The following is a 14049-nucleotide window of genomic DNA, read 5'->3' as shown; positions in this document are numbered from 1 at the left end:
CCCTTCAAAACTGCCTGGCGCCCTCATAGGCGGCGCGGAGTAGTCGCTGCCAGACTGTACCATTGGTTCCTCGTAATTTCGGGGAAGGTTGATAATATCTTCCAAACGGCCTCCCATGTCCATCAGTCTTTTGACTTCAGGTCCCATTTCGGCGAGCTCCGCAAACTTCAGCGCCGTGTCCATTTCCGCAAACTCCTTAAGCCTTTCGCGGCTACGCTGCGCGGCCAAACTCGTGCCACTGGAGACTCGTTCCGAGGCTATGGGCTGAGCGTAGCCTCCGCCAAATGACCTCCCGGCGTCGTAGCCACCGCCCATGGTCTTTCCCATGCCGTAGCCGCAAGGCTGACCCGGTCCCACGCCCATTGCCATGTTGTACCCGCACTCCGCTCCGGGCGCCATTCCGGGCACCATTCCCGGCGCCACTGTCTTTGCATAAAACCTCTGCTCTGGAGGCACAGCGTCCGCAGGCAGGCTCTCGATGTACATCTTGCCGCGCAGAATGTTCGGCCCGAGCTGCTGCTCGTACGCTTTGACCGCCGAGAGATACTCCTTCTTGGCGGACTGGGAGGGCACGCCTGGTACCATGGCTGCGGTGTCGGTCCCCTGCAGCGGCTGTGGCTGCTGGCTGGGCCCGGTCGTGATTGGCGCGGGTGGCGCAGCCTGCTGTGGGGGTGGTTCAACGAGAAAGGCTTCCCGAGATGGCATGGCCGAAGCCGGGGGAGCAAGACCGGGGGGTTGCTGGGTTGGCGTGGCCGCAGCTGGGAGGTCAGTGCCGGAGCCCCTCCGACTAGCTGTGACCGAAGCTGGGGGCGGAACACCGAACGCATCTTGACCTGGTAACTGTTGAGTCGTCGTTCCAGAAGCTGGGAGGTCAATGGCGGAGCCCCTCCGACTTCCTGTGACCGAAGCTGGGGGCGGAACACCGGGCGCACCTTGACCTGGTGATTGCGGAGGCGGTGGGAGACGCAAGTTTGGAGATTGTCCGAGTGGTGGCGGGGGCGGGAGACGCAAGTTTGGAGATTGTCCGAGTGCCGGAGGCGGCGGGAGACGCAAGTTTGGAGATTGTCCGCGTACGGGAGGTGTCGGGAGACCTACGTTCGGAGGTTGTCCGAGTGGAGGGACCGGAGCCGTGTTTGGTGCACCATCAAGACGTGGGCCTCGGGGAGCTCCAGCCATATTAAGCGGCTAGCAGGCGCGCGGCTTCGATTTTGAACGGTTCGAGGGAGAGGCGCCTCGACTCGGCTCGACCTGCTGCTGTTCGGCGGTGGGGACCCACAGTATACGGGTGGACCTGCAAGGTAGATGCAAGACTTGTAAGGCGGTAGAGCAAGTTGTTTACTCTTTACCTTTCTTCCCTCTTTTCATATTTCGTCCCATATTCAAAGCACTGTATACTGGTGAGTAGCACGGGTGCTCTTATTATTCACTTTCGTTTATTGCGTCATTTTGTTATAGGTGTCATTTTGTTATCAATGGCATGAACAGACACGTGCTCAAGTTTACATATTCCTATCAATAGTAACAAAGTAGGGAAAACAAGTGACGGAATGCAGACAGTAAACTGTTTAGGCCAGTCCACAAAGTCCAACGGTTGCTTGTAGAGAGGACCGTGCGACACATGCTTGTGACAAAGAACGTCCATAGGATAAGCGGTGAAGCACATGGCCTAGCACAGTGAGAAAGGTGTAAACATCAGCTATAAATAAAATACCTAGTGGTGTCCTGTGTTTAGGCGTTAAAATCGTGAAGTTTTCGAAATCATTAGAAGATCGACATGTTTTACGAAAAAGATGGCCGCGTATCTTCCTGCTCCGCTGCGACTTTCGTCGAGAGACGATTGTCTTCTGTGGCCACTGCAACGTTACTGCTCCCGCTCCCAAAAAATGGGCCCTTCGCTCCCCCTCGCGCTTTTCCGATGAATATGCCATGCCGATTTTCAAAATTCAACTGAATTTTCCCGCGCTCGCTCAACTTGCGCTCCATCTGATCAGATAATGCGACACTTTCCTCCCGTTTAACACATTTCTAAAACATTTCTACACTAAAAACCTATTCCACGTGTATTTTTAATTATAAGAACGTTACTTTTGTCTGTAATTTTATTTGGCGCTACATGAGTGCATGGCCCAGTCCATAATATATTTCGAACGGTTCGGCCTATACATGTACTTCTTGATGAAGAAATATTTCGCAATTGGCTGGCGGTTGGATTTTATGACATATGGCCAGATTTCAGGAGCGAAGCACCTTAGGACGCAGTCTCCTGTCGTCTCGTGTAGTCACGGTACTAAAACACCGGGACACTCGTCTTCCAACCCCTCGCGCTAGAACGTTTCATCTCCATAGGCAAAACGCGTACTAAAACAACACACCCCGACACTCGTTTTGCAACGGCTCGCGCAGGGTGTTTTATCTCCATGGGCAAAAACGCGTGCGAAAACACACACCGGGACACTCGCTTTCCAACGCCTTGCGCTAGCATAGTTCTTAGCATGCTGCTGCGTGTGACACGAAGACGACTTACGGCCAGTCTGTCTCATTGAATTGCTTAAAGGGGCCCTAAATAGGCTTCCGAAGGTCGCCATTTCAATCGCGCAATCGCTAGAGTACCCCTTCACGACAACGTGTACCAAATATTACACCTCTGCGTAAAGCAGGGGCCGCACAAACACGAAAAAAAGATTTCACTTTCTCTGCTGGCTCACCAACCATACCTTGCCGCCACACTTGCGCGCTCTGACGCAGTTCTTTCCGGCTCTGACGCGCCTCTATGACGCACGAGACTGCCCAGTGCGGCGCCGCGAACGCGAACCACAGCGACCGCGCTCACCGTGCAACCGGAATCTGGTGGGCGGAGCATGCGCGTCGAGTGCTAAAAAAAAAAAGCGCGCGCAGGGCTTGGCGCAGCCAATGACTGCACGTACATCAAGGAGGGTGATGGATTGCCCTGTTTCTCTCGGTGGTCTTGCGCCGGGTCGATGACGTCGCGGCTTCCACAGTGCTTCGGAGGAGCTACTAGAGGAGGAGAGCCCCAGGCCTTATGGGTGGACCCTTTTAATGAGCGATAACTCGGCTAATACTTAACGAATTTAAACAATTTTTGCGGGATGACGTTCCTTGGATAGTACTCCAGTGACTGCGCACGCAAAATCGTAACATTTGGCAGCCTATTTAGGGCCCCTTTAAATCCGGTTCAACCCAAGTGATGGCGCCACCGCCTCAGCAAGCGCGCGATTGCTCCTCGCACAGGCGCTTCTCCGGCGCCCAATCAGTACGCGCCGTGGGGCAAGAGAGACACACAATATTTGAATACTCTTACACACTGCATGTTTCACCCCTCCACAGGTTTCACGTTAGTGGAGATAGCCCGTAAAGTATTATTCTCAATTTTCCCTCATGAATAGCTCAAGGAAGAGTCTTTAAAAGGAGAAGAAAAAAACCTGGTGGCCTGTAGCTGCATTGCTAATTAGCACATGGCGCGCGATCGTTCGACTTTTTTACAACGATGCTGTTTATCTTGATGTTTATCTCGATATGCATGCCACGCATGCATTCTCAATGGTGCTAACCTAGCCGGCAAACATCCACTAACGGAAATCGGGTGCGTCACGGCAGCACCCAAGATTTGGGAACGCGGGAGCAGCGTAGACACGGGAGAGGTTGATAGTACGGACTCGTGACGTAGCCGCTAGCGTATACGCTACGCTGTGTGTGGCGGGACCGGGACCCGACTGCGCATGCACGCGCGGGCACGGCGAGATAGGACACTTAGAACAAGTCGCTACTACCGAAACAAGACACTTTGATTTTAGGGACTGTTAGACAGAAAACCTGCGGGTTACATTTGCGCGCGTCTATCACCGTTAAAGCCCGCGAAGAAAAACGAACGGCTAAACAGCGCTAGCAGGATAATCTTTTGGCATGAAACATGGCCCAACTATAAGCTACACCCATTGAAAATGGTTCAGGAAAGCTCATGAGACGCGGGAAACTCGGCTTTGATGGGTGCAGATGTGAAATTTAACGTTAATGCAAGCAACTTTTCCTTATAGGGTGTATTCACTCCGATTTGGACCGCGCGGGGCCGCTACTTGCGTGGCCGCACGACGCCATACGTGTGGTTGCACTCCTTCGTGCGGGCAGGACGGTTCCCGACGCGAAAGATGGTTTGCGGCGTGGTGTTGGAAAGAACGTTCGTGTGGACGGTGTTTTTTTTTTCCCTGCGTGATTCGTGGTTTTGCGAACGCCTTTCTAGCATTGTTCCCGCTTCTAAATGCCGGATTGCCCCGACGAAATCAAGCGCGTTTTGCTGTTTCGAAGCGACGGCTAGGGTAGTGCTTGAAGACGGTCTGGCTTCATTCGACGAATTCGCAAAGAAGTTATCGATAATATGGCTAATCAGTACCGAATCTGTTGGCGTCCGTTTCATTTCATCCGGGCCCCGGAGCGATAGGCATCGGAGCTTTCACCTCGCACCTCGTCACGTGGTTAAAACATTACGTAGCACTCAAAATGTTCCCAAATTAAGGTATCCGGCATACTTTATAAGGATGAGACGAACCAGACTCTGCGCCCAGCCTCAACATGGACTACTTCCAGTGTTGACGCGGTGAACGCACGTGTGCATGCAATATCGCTTCCCAGGTAACTGCGAGAATCATTCTTCTTCGTCGCCTTCGCCTTTTTTCTGATGACCAAGCGCGTTCCGTGATAACACTCTGAGCTTGACGCTGGGTACACAGTTTGACCACTTCAAAAACTGCGCAGAGACAAAGACGTATGCAGTGACAAACTAGAACACTATCACTTGTCTCTGAGCTACTTTCGAAGTATAGCCAAAGCGTGTTTCGTAAACTTGTTCTGCTTATAGTATCTGGTTCGTCTACACCGAAAGGAAAACACTTGAAAAATGGCAGCCTCTCCACTCCGTGGATGATGGCGAGGTTGCGGAGTACGGGGACTCGAAATGACATCCAAGTTGCGCCCCGAGTGACATCCGATTTGCGCCCCGACCGTCATTCGATTTGAGCGGTGAGTTGCACCGTGATCATTCCGTAAATGAAACTGCAACTAACAGCTCAAATCGAATTTCGCTTGATTTTCTCTTGATGGTGGTGTGCGCACGGATGCGGACGCGGACGGACATTGGTGGTGTGCGCACGGATGCGGACGCGGACGGAAATGGGAGGTCCTAAGGTACTCCGCACCGTTACAGGCGAGGGAGTAAGCCATTTGACTCTCGGGTACTAACTTACGGTCGCAGCCCAATGGGTAAGACGAATGACACTAACTCTGTCGGGTATGGAAGACGCAGGTTTGAATTCTGCCGGTGCCTGTGTGATTTTTTTTTGCGATTGTAAATGCTATGCACCCGGACGCGAACGGACATTGTGCGGTACCAAGGTGCTCCGCACCTAAAATCATATCGGTGGAATCTTTGTCGTCGCCACCATGCCTAATTCTCTGACGTTCTTACCTCGTGATGATTTCCTCCCAGACCCTGTGCGCAATTGTTTAGCTTCATTATGAGCTCAAATGGACGACCTTCGTGCGTTCAACGGATCAGAACTGTCACCAGAGCACCTCACCTCTCTCATACTCTTCAAGAAGCGCGCAATATGCATACCTGGGTGGCAGGGTAAAACTAACGCCTCGTCTCACACGCCACCACCACATCCAATATTCTCAACTCGAGCCGCGGTCGTTTGAAGCAACGCTGGAAATAAGGAAATCGCGCACGGGTATGGCACCGATATAGCGCGAAATCGCCGAAACGGATCGCGTTATACTCGCCTCTGGCCACGCCTGTCACCGATGGACAGTTGCATTCGTTGAGCAAAGTGAGACCGCCTTCATGCACTGCCCCGGCCTTCGCTTAGAAACAGCAAAAAAAGAAAAGAAAAAACCCGGTGTGTTTGCTTTCGTCGTTCGTTGCGCTTTGGGTCTGCGGTTGTAGGAGACGTCAACAGCCCATCCTGAATTTTGCAGCGAAAACAATCCTAACTAATCGTCCCTACAAGACGTTCTCAAACCCACGAATCGCGCAGAAAAAACACCGTCCACACGAACGTTCTGGCCAACACCACGCCGCAAACCACGTTTCTCGTCGGGAAACGCGTTGGCCGCACCATATATTTCTATGAAACTGATGGGCCGCACGTCGAAGTGCAACCGCAGGTATGGCGTCATCGCCGCCGCACGGGTAGCGCCGCGGCGCGGTCTAAAGACCAGTCAATGCACCCTATAAACTTGAAAGCGTTCTCCACTTAGCCGGCGGTAATAGCGCTAACATTAGGGACTGTCATATACGCATAAATGTTTCCGGAAGTATAGCGCAACCTCTTCCTCGTATACACCGGAAAGTTTTTGAGCTGATAATATGTTAATAGGCAGAAGAAAGGTAATAAAATATATTACAAAGTATACAGTACAATAAGGTGCTGGCTTATACCACCGACCACAGAACTCCGCAGCGGGTGTCAAATCCCACTGTCCAGTCCGTCTAAGCGAACCGACCCTGCTCCAGAAAGACGTTGCCGGGCCAAGAATCACCCTCCCGCAGCGGTGCGACCGAGTGCACCGACCACGAACTCGCATTGTCTTCCAGGAAGCTAACAGAAGCGAAGAGCGCGACGTTATATAGGCACCCCGACAATCCCGAGAAAAAAAAACTCCGGAGCCGTTGGGCTCCTGGACGAAGTTGCCTGGCGACAGCGTTATACTGAACGATGATGAACCCATAGCTGTTTAGCGGAAGCCCTTCAATCTGACAAGGCCCTGAGAGGAACGCAGGATAAGAGGCACTCACTCTTGCAGTCGGGCAATTTTGCGGTGTCCCGGTTCCTGAGGGGGCCTAGGGGAGGCGGGGACTCATTGGACGGCCAGCAGAGGCAGCCCCTGCGTCCTCAGGGCTCGATGTTGTGCCGATGTGAACGATGGCAGTGCCCGGTCACCGCCGCCGCCGCCGCCAAGGAACGAGGTGGCGCGCGCTGAACTCTCGCGATCCTTGCTTCGACCTCGTCTTTTATGCTCGAGGCCCATCCCTGAGCCATTCGGGGAATCAGGGCTGGCGTTAAAACGCGTCTCTGCACAATTTTAAAGGCGTTATAAAAACAAAACACAACTACGTTTCAGTACAAAAATTAAACTAGCCACTGGCAAATCACTTAGCTGCAATCGAGCCACGAAAGACGCCGTAAAAACGCAAAAAATATTAAACAACTTTCCAATTTCGCACTACAAGGACGTAATACGAGCAGGAGTGACGCAGTGTGGAACATGAATAAGATATTTTTTGTCGGCGTGTTTTGTCACATTCACCGCAAAGGGATTCGATCGAACGGAGCTAGAGGCCCTTGGCGGTGGCTTAGACCGGCGGCCGCCAGTCGCGCAGGGAAGATTCTGTGACGTCATACAGAATTCGCCGGGAAGTGGCTGGGGAGGTGCCACTGCTTCATATGATGATGATGATACCCTCAAAGATTTGGGCACCTACCCACGAGGGGCGATTGGCCAGGGGTAAATCAATTGCCGAAATTCACGACGACCTCAAAATACTAATTTATTCTCGGAAAGAGCCAGCCCGTAAAATGAAACTTCGTTAAAGGAGCCATGAAGAAAAAATGCAAGTTGGTTTTATTCGAAAGATTTCGCGTTTTATATTGCCCCCAGCGCTTGTCCGGATACAAACGGTGCTTTATTCACTGAGAAATTAAACAATTTAAGTTAAAATTTTGATTTTCCCGCTCAATCGTGCGTTTTTGTTGGCCTAAGTGACATCACAGGAACTGACCGCTCTGCAGCCTAGAATACCTTCATTCACGCATCCGCCGTACAGGGTAGAGACACGTAACGCTGGCGCCGCCATGTTCGGTTGCTCGCTCGCCGCCGAAGCAAGTCATTGTGTTAAAACCGCGCTAAAATTATCGCCGCAACGCGGTTTACTGAAGAAGTTTGAATCATATTGTCTGTTTCGCGTTGCTAGGTCTCGTGGGAAACGAAAAGAATAACGCGTTGAGCCCGTTGGCCCAATTGCGGCGGCACGGTACCGTTCAAAGGTTGTCTCCACCCTGTACAGCGGTGTTGGTTTGTTCCCGCGTTTCTTTACGTTCCGTAACCTAGATGGCGCCACCATACCGTGGCAAGCGTTTGGTTTGGTTTTTCCCGCATTTAAACCTGGCTTGTTTTTGTTCTGGGTCAAAATATTCGTTCCCTGAAACAGTGCTCGCTCGACAAATGGGGTCACGTAAGACACCGTTGCTTGCGTCAATCGGCCAGTGTCGTCTGAGACAACCCCAAGCCCCGTATTGCTTATTGCTTTTTAAAGAATGTGCCCTAAATTTAAGCGCAAATCGCTCGTTCGTCTAGTTTGTAAGCTCTACCTAATTTGCGTCTGCTTCTGCCAGCCTCCGCCAATCGCAGAGCTTAGCTCATGTGACATCATAGGTTCTGTTGCGGGAAATGAGCTGGTGGGTCGCATGACCATTCCCGTTTTTCCTAAGAAGTCTACGTTAAAAGTGGTGTCAGTATGATTCTAACGAGACAATATTTTGAATGAACCAAACTTGTGTTTTCTCTTCATGGCTCCTTTAAGATTAAGATCCGAATTACCCATAATTCTTACCCTTAAGCAATTCAAGCGACCTGAAGCTGAAAGAAAAGCTTGGATACAATTATATATATATAGATATATTGTTACGTGGCGGTAGGACGGATGACATGAACCATGGACGATGCTGAAGTGATCTGTTTACAGAAAGACGTGCAAGCTATTTACAATTCGGCCATCACAGCACGAGCGGTAACCCCACGCCAACCGTCTTCGTCTTCGTCGGTGTAAGATGCCCATCGCACTAGGCTGCACAGTCCACTTCCTTGTCTTCTCGTTACATATCCCCCCGCCATCCAAAACGACCGTCCCGGTCGAGGTCACAGTCAATGAACCCGTGCGGTGAAGATGAAATGAATATAAACAGTGAAGTCCTTGCCGCCACTGCAGACGCTGATCGGTTCATGAAGATGGGCCCCAGAACAGCGATGCCGCCCACGCCACGAAGAAACCTCAAGTTCTTGGAATCGCGCCGGAGAACTGGGCAGGGGAATGTCGTCGGCTTCTGGTCTGGTCGCGGCTAGTCAGGCCGGCTGGTCTCGTCGGATCACGGGCAGGGGACACCGGGCTGGGGAATGTGCAGGCCAATGGCTCACCGGGGCTGGGGCGGACCGACGCGATCCTTGATCCTTGAGGTGGTCGCTTCAGAAACCGAGACGGGCGTAGCTGGAGGTCTACGAAGGGGATCAGAACCGCAACCTCCACCAAAACATGTTACGTGGCGGTAGGACGGATGACATGAACCATGGACGATGCTGAAGTGATCTATTTACAGAAAGACATGCAAGCTATTTACAATTCGGTCATCACAGCACGAGTGGTAACCCCACGCCAACCGTCTTCGTCTTCGTCGGTGTAAGATGCCCATCGCACTAGGCTGCACAGACCACTTCCTTATCTTCTCGTTACAATATATATATATATATATATATATATATATATATATATATATATATATATATATATATATTCCTTTTTGCATACACAAAATTTATTTCGCCAGTAGGTAATATAAGTAGAGCCGATAAAGTCAACCCCAAACGCTCAATTGGGTGCTTCCTGATGTTTTCTTCTATCTCGGAAATTCGCTCGAATTTTGCAATATAATTGCTATCATCGTCATCAGGACCAAACTTGTCTGTGGTCTTCATGGCTCATTTAAAGATTAATCAGCGCTGTGCTGAAATATTTGCAGATGTGTATTTGTTGTAGTGGTGGTTAGGGAAGAGCAGTAATAGTACGGTTTTATTACAAGTAGTCCTACTAGGAGGCGGGCTGCAGGGTATACGGTACGTTGCAAGGAGCGTGGTACTGCGGGGGTAGGAGTTCGTTTGCAGCTTCGGTTCTTCTAAAGGTGTGGGTATTGTTCTTTGAGTCTTGTTGTAATTTCAATGAAGTTCTTTCAGGCGGTCAAACCGGACCGAATGACCGACCGACCGACTGGAAGAACTATTGAGGAAAGGAAGAGGATTAAGGGGCTAGGGGATAGCGCGGTGCGGTATTCGCACTTGGAACTCTAGCTCCCGGGCACCAGTTGCGAATGCTCCCAGCAGGTTCAGTTGGTCCTGTGGAGATGTGCTTGGCAGGGCTAAAGTCCCTTCATGAGGGACTTTAGTACTTTAGTCGCCACTGACGCCACTCGTCGCCACTGACAATGGCGACGAGGGAAGAAGCCCGCGGAGCGGCCGAAGCCACCGTGAACGCCGCCACCGAGAACGCCGAGACACCGCCCCCTCAAGCCAGCCGCCATTACGCCATGCCGCTGTACGGAAGGCTCGAGCCGTTCGAGGGTGAAGGGTCCGCCTGGCCGGTCTACGAGGAGTAAGTCGGCGTGTTTTTCCGGGCGAACGACACACCCGAGGCAAAACAGCGCGACATCTTCCTGGCCAGCTGCGGGACCCGCGTCTTCGCTCTCCTGCTCGACCTGCTCAAGCCGGCCACGCCGCACGACAAGCCGCTGGGTGAGCTGCTCGCTATGCTACGCTCGCACTACAGCCCGGCTCCGTCGACGCTAATGGAGCGTTTTCGCTTCAATAACCGGAGCCGCCGAGACGGAGAGACGCTCGGGCAGTTCGTCGCAGCGCTGCGAGGGTTGGCGAGCGGCTGCGCCTTCGGGGAGCAGCTCGACTCGCTGCTCCGGGACCGTTTCGTCTGCGGCATCAACGACCCCGCCATGCAGACGCGACTCCTGGAGCTTCCCGACCCCTCGCTGGACGACGCCGTGAAGGCAGCGCTGGCGATGGAGGCTGCGGCCAAGGACGCGGGCGAGCTAGCACGTGCGGCCGGCGCACCGTCGGCGGAGGCGGCGGTGAACAAGATGGCGGCACAGCATGGCAGGTGCAGTCGCTGCGGTGGTGACCACCCCCCCTCCCAGTGCCAGTTCGCGCAAGCGGAGTGCTTCGCGTGCGGAAGAACTGGGCACATTGCTCGGGCATGCCGAGGGGGGACGACGGCGGACGGACGGAAGCAGCAGCCGGCGTCGAGCACATGTTCCGCGCCAGCCCACGGCCAAGGAAGTCGGCGCAAGGGTAGGCGGCGGCGTGCGGCAGCAGCTTCGGGTGCCGCGGCTAGGCTTCACGTCGTGGCCGAGCACCCGCAGATTTTCGACATGTGGCACGCGGGCACAGTGCAGCCGTCGGTGCCACCATACATGCTGACCGTCGAAGTCTGCGGGCGCCCCATCTCCATGGAGCTGGACACAGGGGCCAGTGTGTCGGTCATGGCCGGGAAAGCCTTCAAGCGCACCTTCCCTGGCGTGGCCGTCGAGGCGTCGGGCGTCGTGCTGCGCAGCTACTCCGGACAGCTCGCCCAAGTCGAGGGTCAAGCCCAGGTCAGCGTCCGCCTTGGCGACAGGGAGGCCACCCTTCCCCTGTACCTGACCAAGGGGCCGTCACCGACGCTGCTGGGCCGGAACTGGATCCAGGCGTTGGGCGTGAGGCTGCCGGAGTACCAGGAAGCAGTGCATGCAGTGGCAGACGTCCCCGGCCTCCTGACCAAGTTCGAGGCCCTGTTCCAGCCCGAGGTGGGGACATTCACCGGTACGGCGGCAAGCATTCAGGTGCCAGAGGGAGCACTGCCCCGTCCAGCCCGACTGCATGGACGGTGTCATCGAGCAGCTGCTGCACCGGCGAGAGGCCGGCACCAACGGCGGCGGGGTGCTGGGCACCAACGGCCGCCTGCTGCACCTGGTGGTGCTGAGTGCCAGGGCCAGCGCCCAGCAGGTGGCGCATGCTATGCGGCAGGTGCTCCCGCAGGGCTTCCGGCTCGACGACAAGGCCCAGTACGCGCTGGTCGTCAGGATCATCGACGGCGACGTGAGCCTGCCGCACAACTTGTTCCGCACGGAGCCCCACGGCTGCCTGTGCGTGTACACCAGCCAGCCGGAGCTCAAGTACATCCGCGAGAGCCTCGAGAAGACCCTGCTGGCCAACCTGAAGCAGGAGGACCGGCTGCCCTTCCACGGCCTGCCCCTGGTCATGGTGTTTGCGGGCCAGGGGGACTGCCTGCGCGAGGAGGGCATCAACCGGGCCAAGAGCCTGCAGTGCCCCTTCGTGGACGACGGCGGTGGCCTGGACCCCGTGCGGCTGGAGCAGGCGCTGTGTGCGCTGGTGGAGAGCATCGAGCGGCTGCACATCTACCAGACGCTGCCCGCGGTCGCGGGGCCCCGGCCGGACCTGCGGCTGATGCTGTGCATGGTGTGTGGGGACCCGTACGCGCCCGAGTAAGGTCCCTAAAATTACTAAGGTAGCGCCAACTACTCCCTCCTTCTCCGCTGCCCTCCTCTTTTTTCTTTCCCCTCACCCGCGGCGCCGCGGTCCCTTTAACTCCGTGCCGGTGCCGCCATATTTGTTGGCCACTTGAGAGCAGACGCCCTCGCTACGCTTCAGGGCGCTCGCTGCAGTTTGCTCTTGTTTTCGCGCCGAAATCGCTCTTTGGTAGCATTTATAGGATTTCTAGAGCCCCGTTTTACCAACACGCACTGAGTGATAGTGTTTTGTTTTATATTTTTGTCTACAAGAGGATATTTGCGGGGCGGATGCCGCTGGCGCATACGCACAGCGCGGTTTTTGTTTACGTGTGCGGCATTCTGTAACACCTCAGGATAGCTCGTGAATGCGAAAGGATCGAGCGTGGACATTTCAAACTGCTCTGTTACGGTAGTTCCGTTCTTGCATTCGCGTGACTGTGGTCGTGCAATCGCTGCACAGAGGTCTTGCGCACGCTTCGCGGCAGTATACAGAGCGCTTCATTCGCAAATGCCCTAGTTCGAGCGCTGCGCTGGCGTCCTTGCACACGCTTTCTTGCGATAATTGTGAATCCTCAGCGGCGTTCACTCTGCGCCCGCTTTTACTAACGACCTACATCCACCTTAATTCCGCGCAGTTTAGAGTGCTTTGCCGTTTTTGTAGAAATGTTTCCTTCACCTTCATGTCGTTATAGGCTCCTGTGAGTAGATTAAAAAGATACACATGCTGTTGTGCGTGTGTGCACGTACAGCGACGTGAAAAGCCCCTGCTTCCCCGACTTCGCAGCCGGATACACTAAACTGCACTCGCGGCCGTACGTTCATGTGCGAACCGAGTGAAAAACGCAGACTTGTAATTCTGGGAATACGCGCCAGAGAAGACTGCGATCAATCGATCGGGTAAACTGAAATTACAGATTTGTGGCCTCTTATTTCTCATACGAACCAGAGATCGAGTCCCTCTAGGTACAAATTATGTAACTAGTTACTGCAGTTAATTAATCATGCAATACGTTTTTTCACCGGGCGCGGTCGTTTACAGCCGTTATTAATGGAGGCGCCTGGACAGAATTGTTTTGTGCTGGGATATATTCTGGCATATTTGTACATTGCACTAACACAGGGATACACCCGAAAGAAATTCAGAAGAGGACCAATGTCACGATGATTATCAAGAGAAAACAATAAATCACAAAAATGAATTGGTGCCACCAAATAGATATTTTATTGGAACAAACGTCCGTAATGACGTCGTGCAGGTGGCTTGTGCTGCTGACGTGGCTTCCCATGAGAAAAAAATGTTGGGAGTGGCATTTGGGTTTAGTTTTTTTAACGCCAAGCCTCTCCAATATCCGTTGCTCAAATTGATCCGTGAAATAATCCTATTGAGAAGGGGAAAAAATGTCGCCACCGAGTTTGAGATGCGCCACAAACACTCCGCAAATATAGGCAATAATGCATTGCAGAAGGGAGTTAGTGACCGTTCTACCGTAGCATGGTCAAATTCGTGTTCGCGCATCTGCTCAGTGCCGTGTCCGCTCGAATCGCTACACTAAACCCGTTTAGCAAGCGCTTTGCTGGACAAAAATACGCCTGCTGAAAATAATATAGTCGCCCAGTCTGTTTTGGTTCAAATCGCAATGACTGGATACGCTGCGCCATTGACTACTAAGATGAAGTAAGCGCCCACACTGCA

The sequence above is a fragment of the Haemaphysalis longicornis genome, unplaced genomic scaffold (genome assembly GCF_048455015.1).
Source record: "Haemaphysalis longicornis isolate Haplotype H1 unplaced genomic scaffold, Haemaphysalis longicornis Haplotype H1 scaffold_12, whole genome shotgun sequence".
Classification (NCBI taxonomy): Eukaryota; Metazoa; Arthropoda; class Arachnida; order Ixodida; family Ixodidae; genus Haemaphysalis; species Haemaphysalis longicornis.
This window is presented reverse-complemented; position numbering follows the sequence as displayed.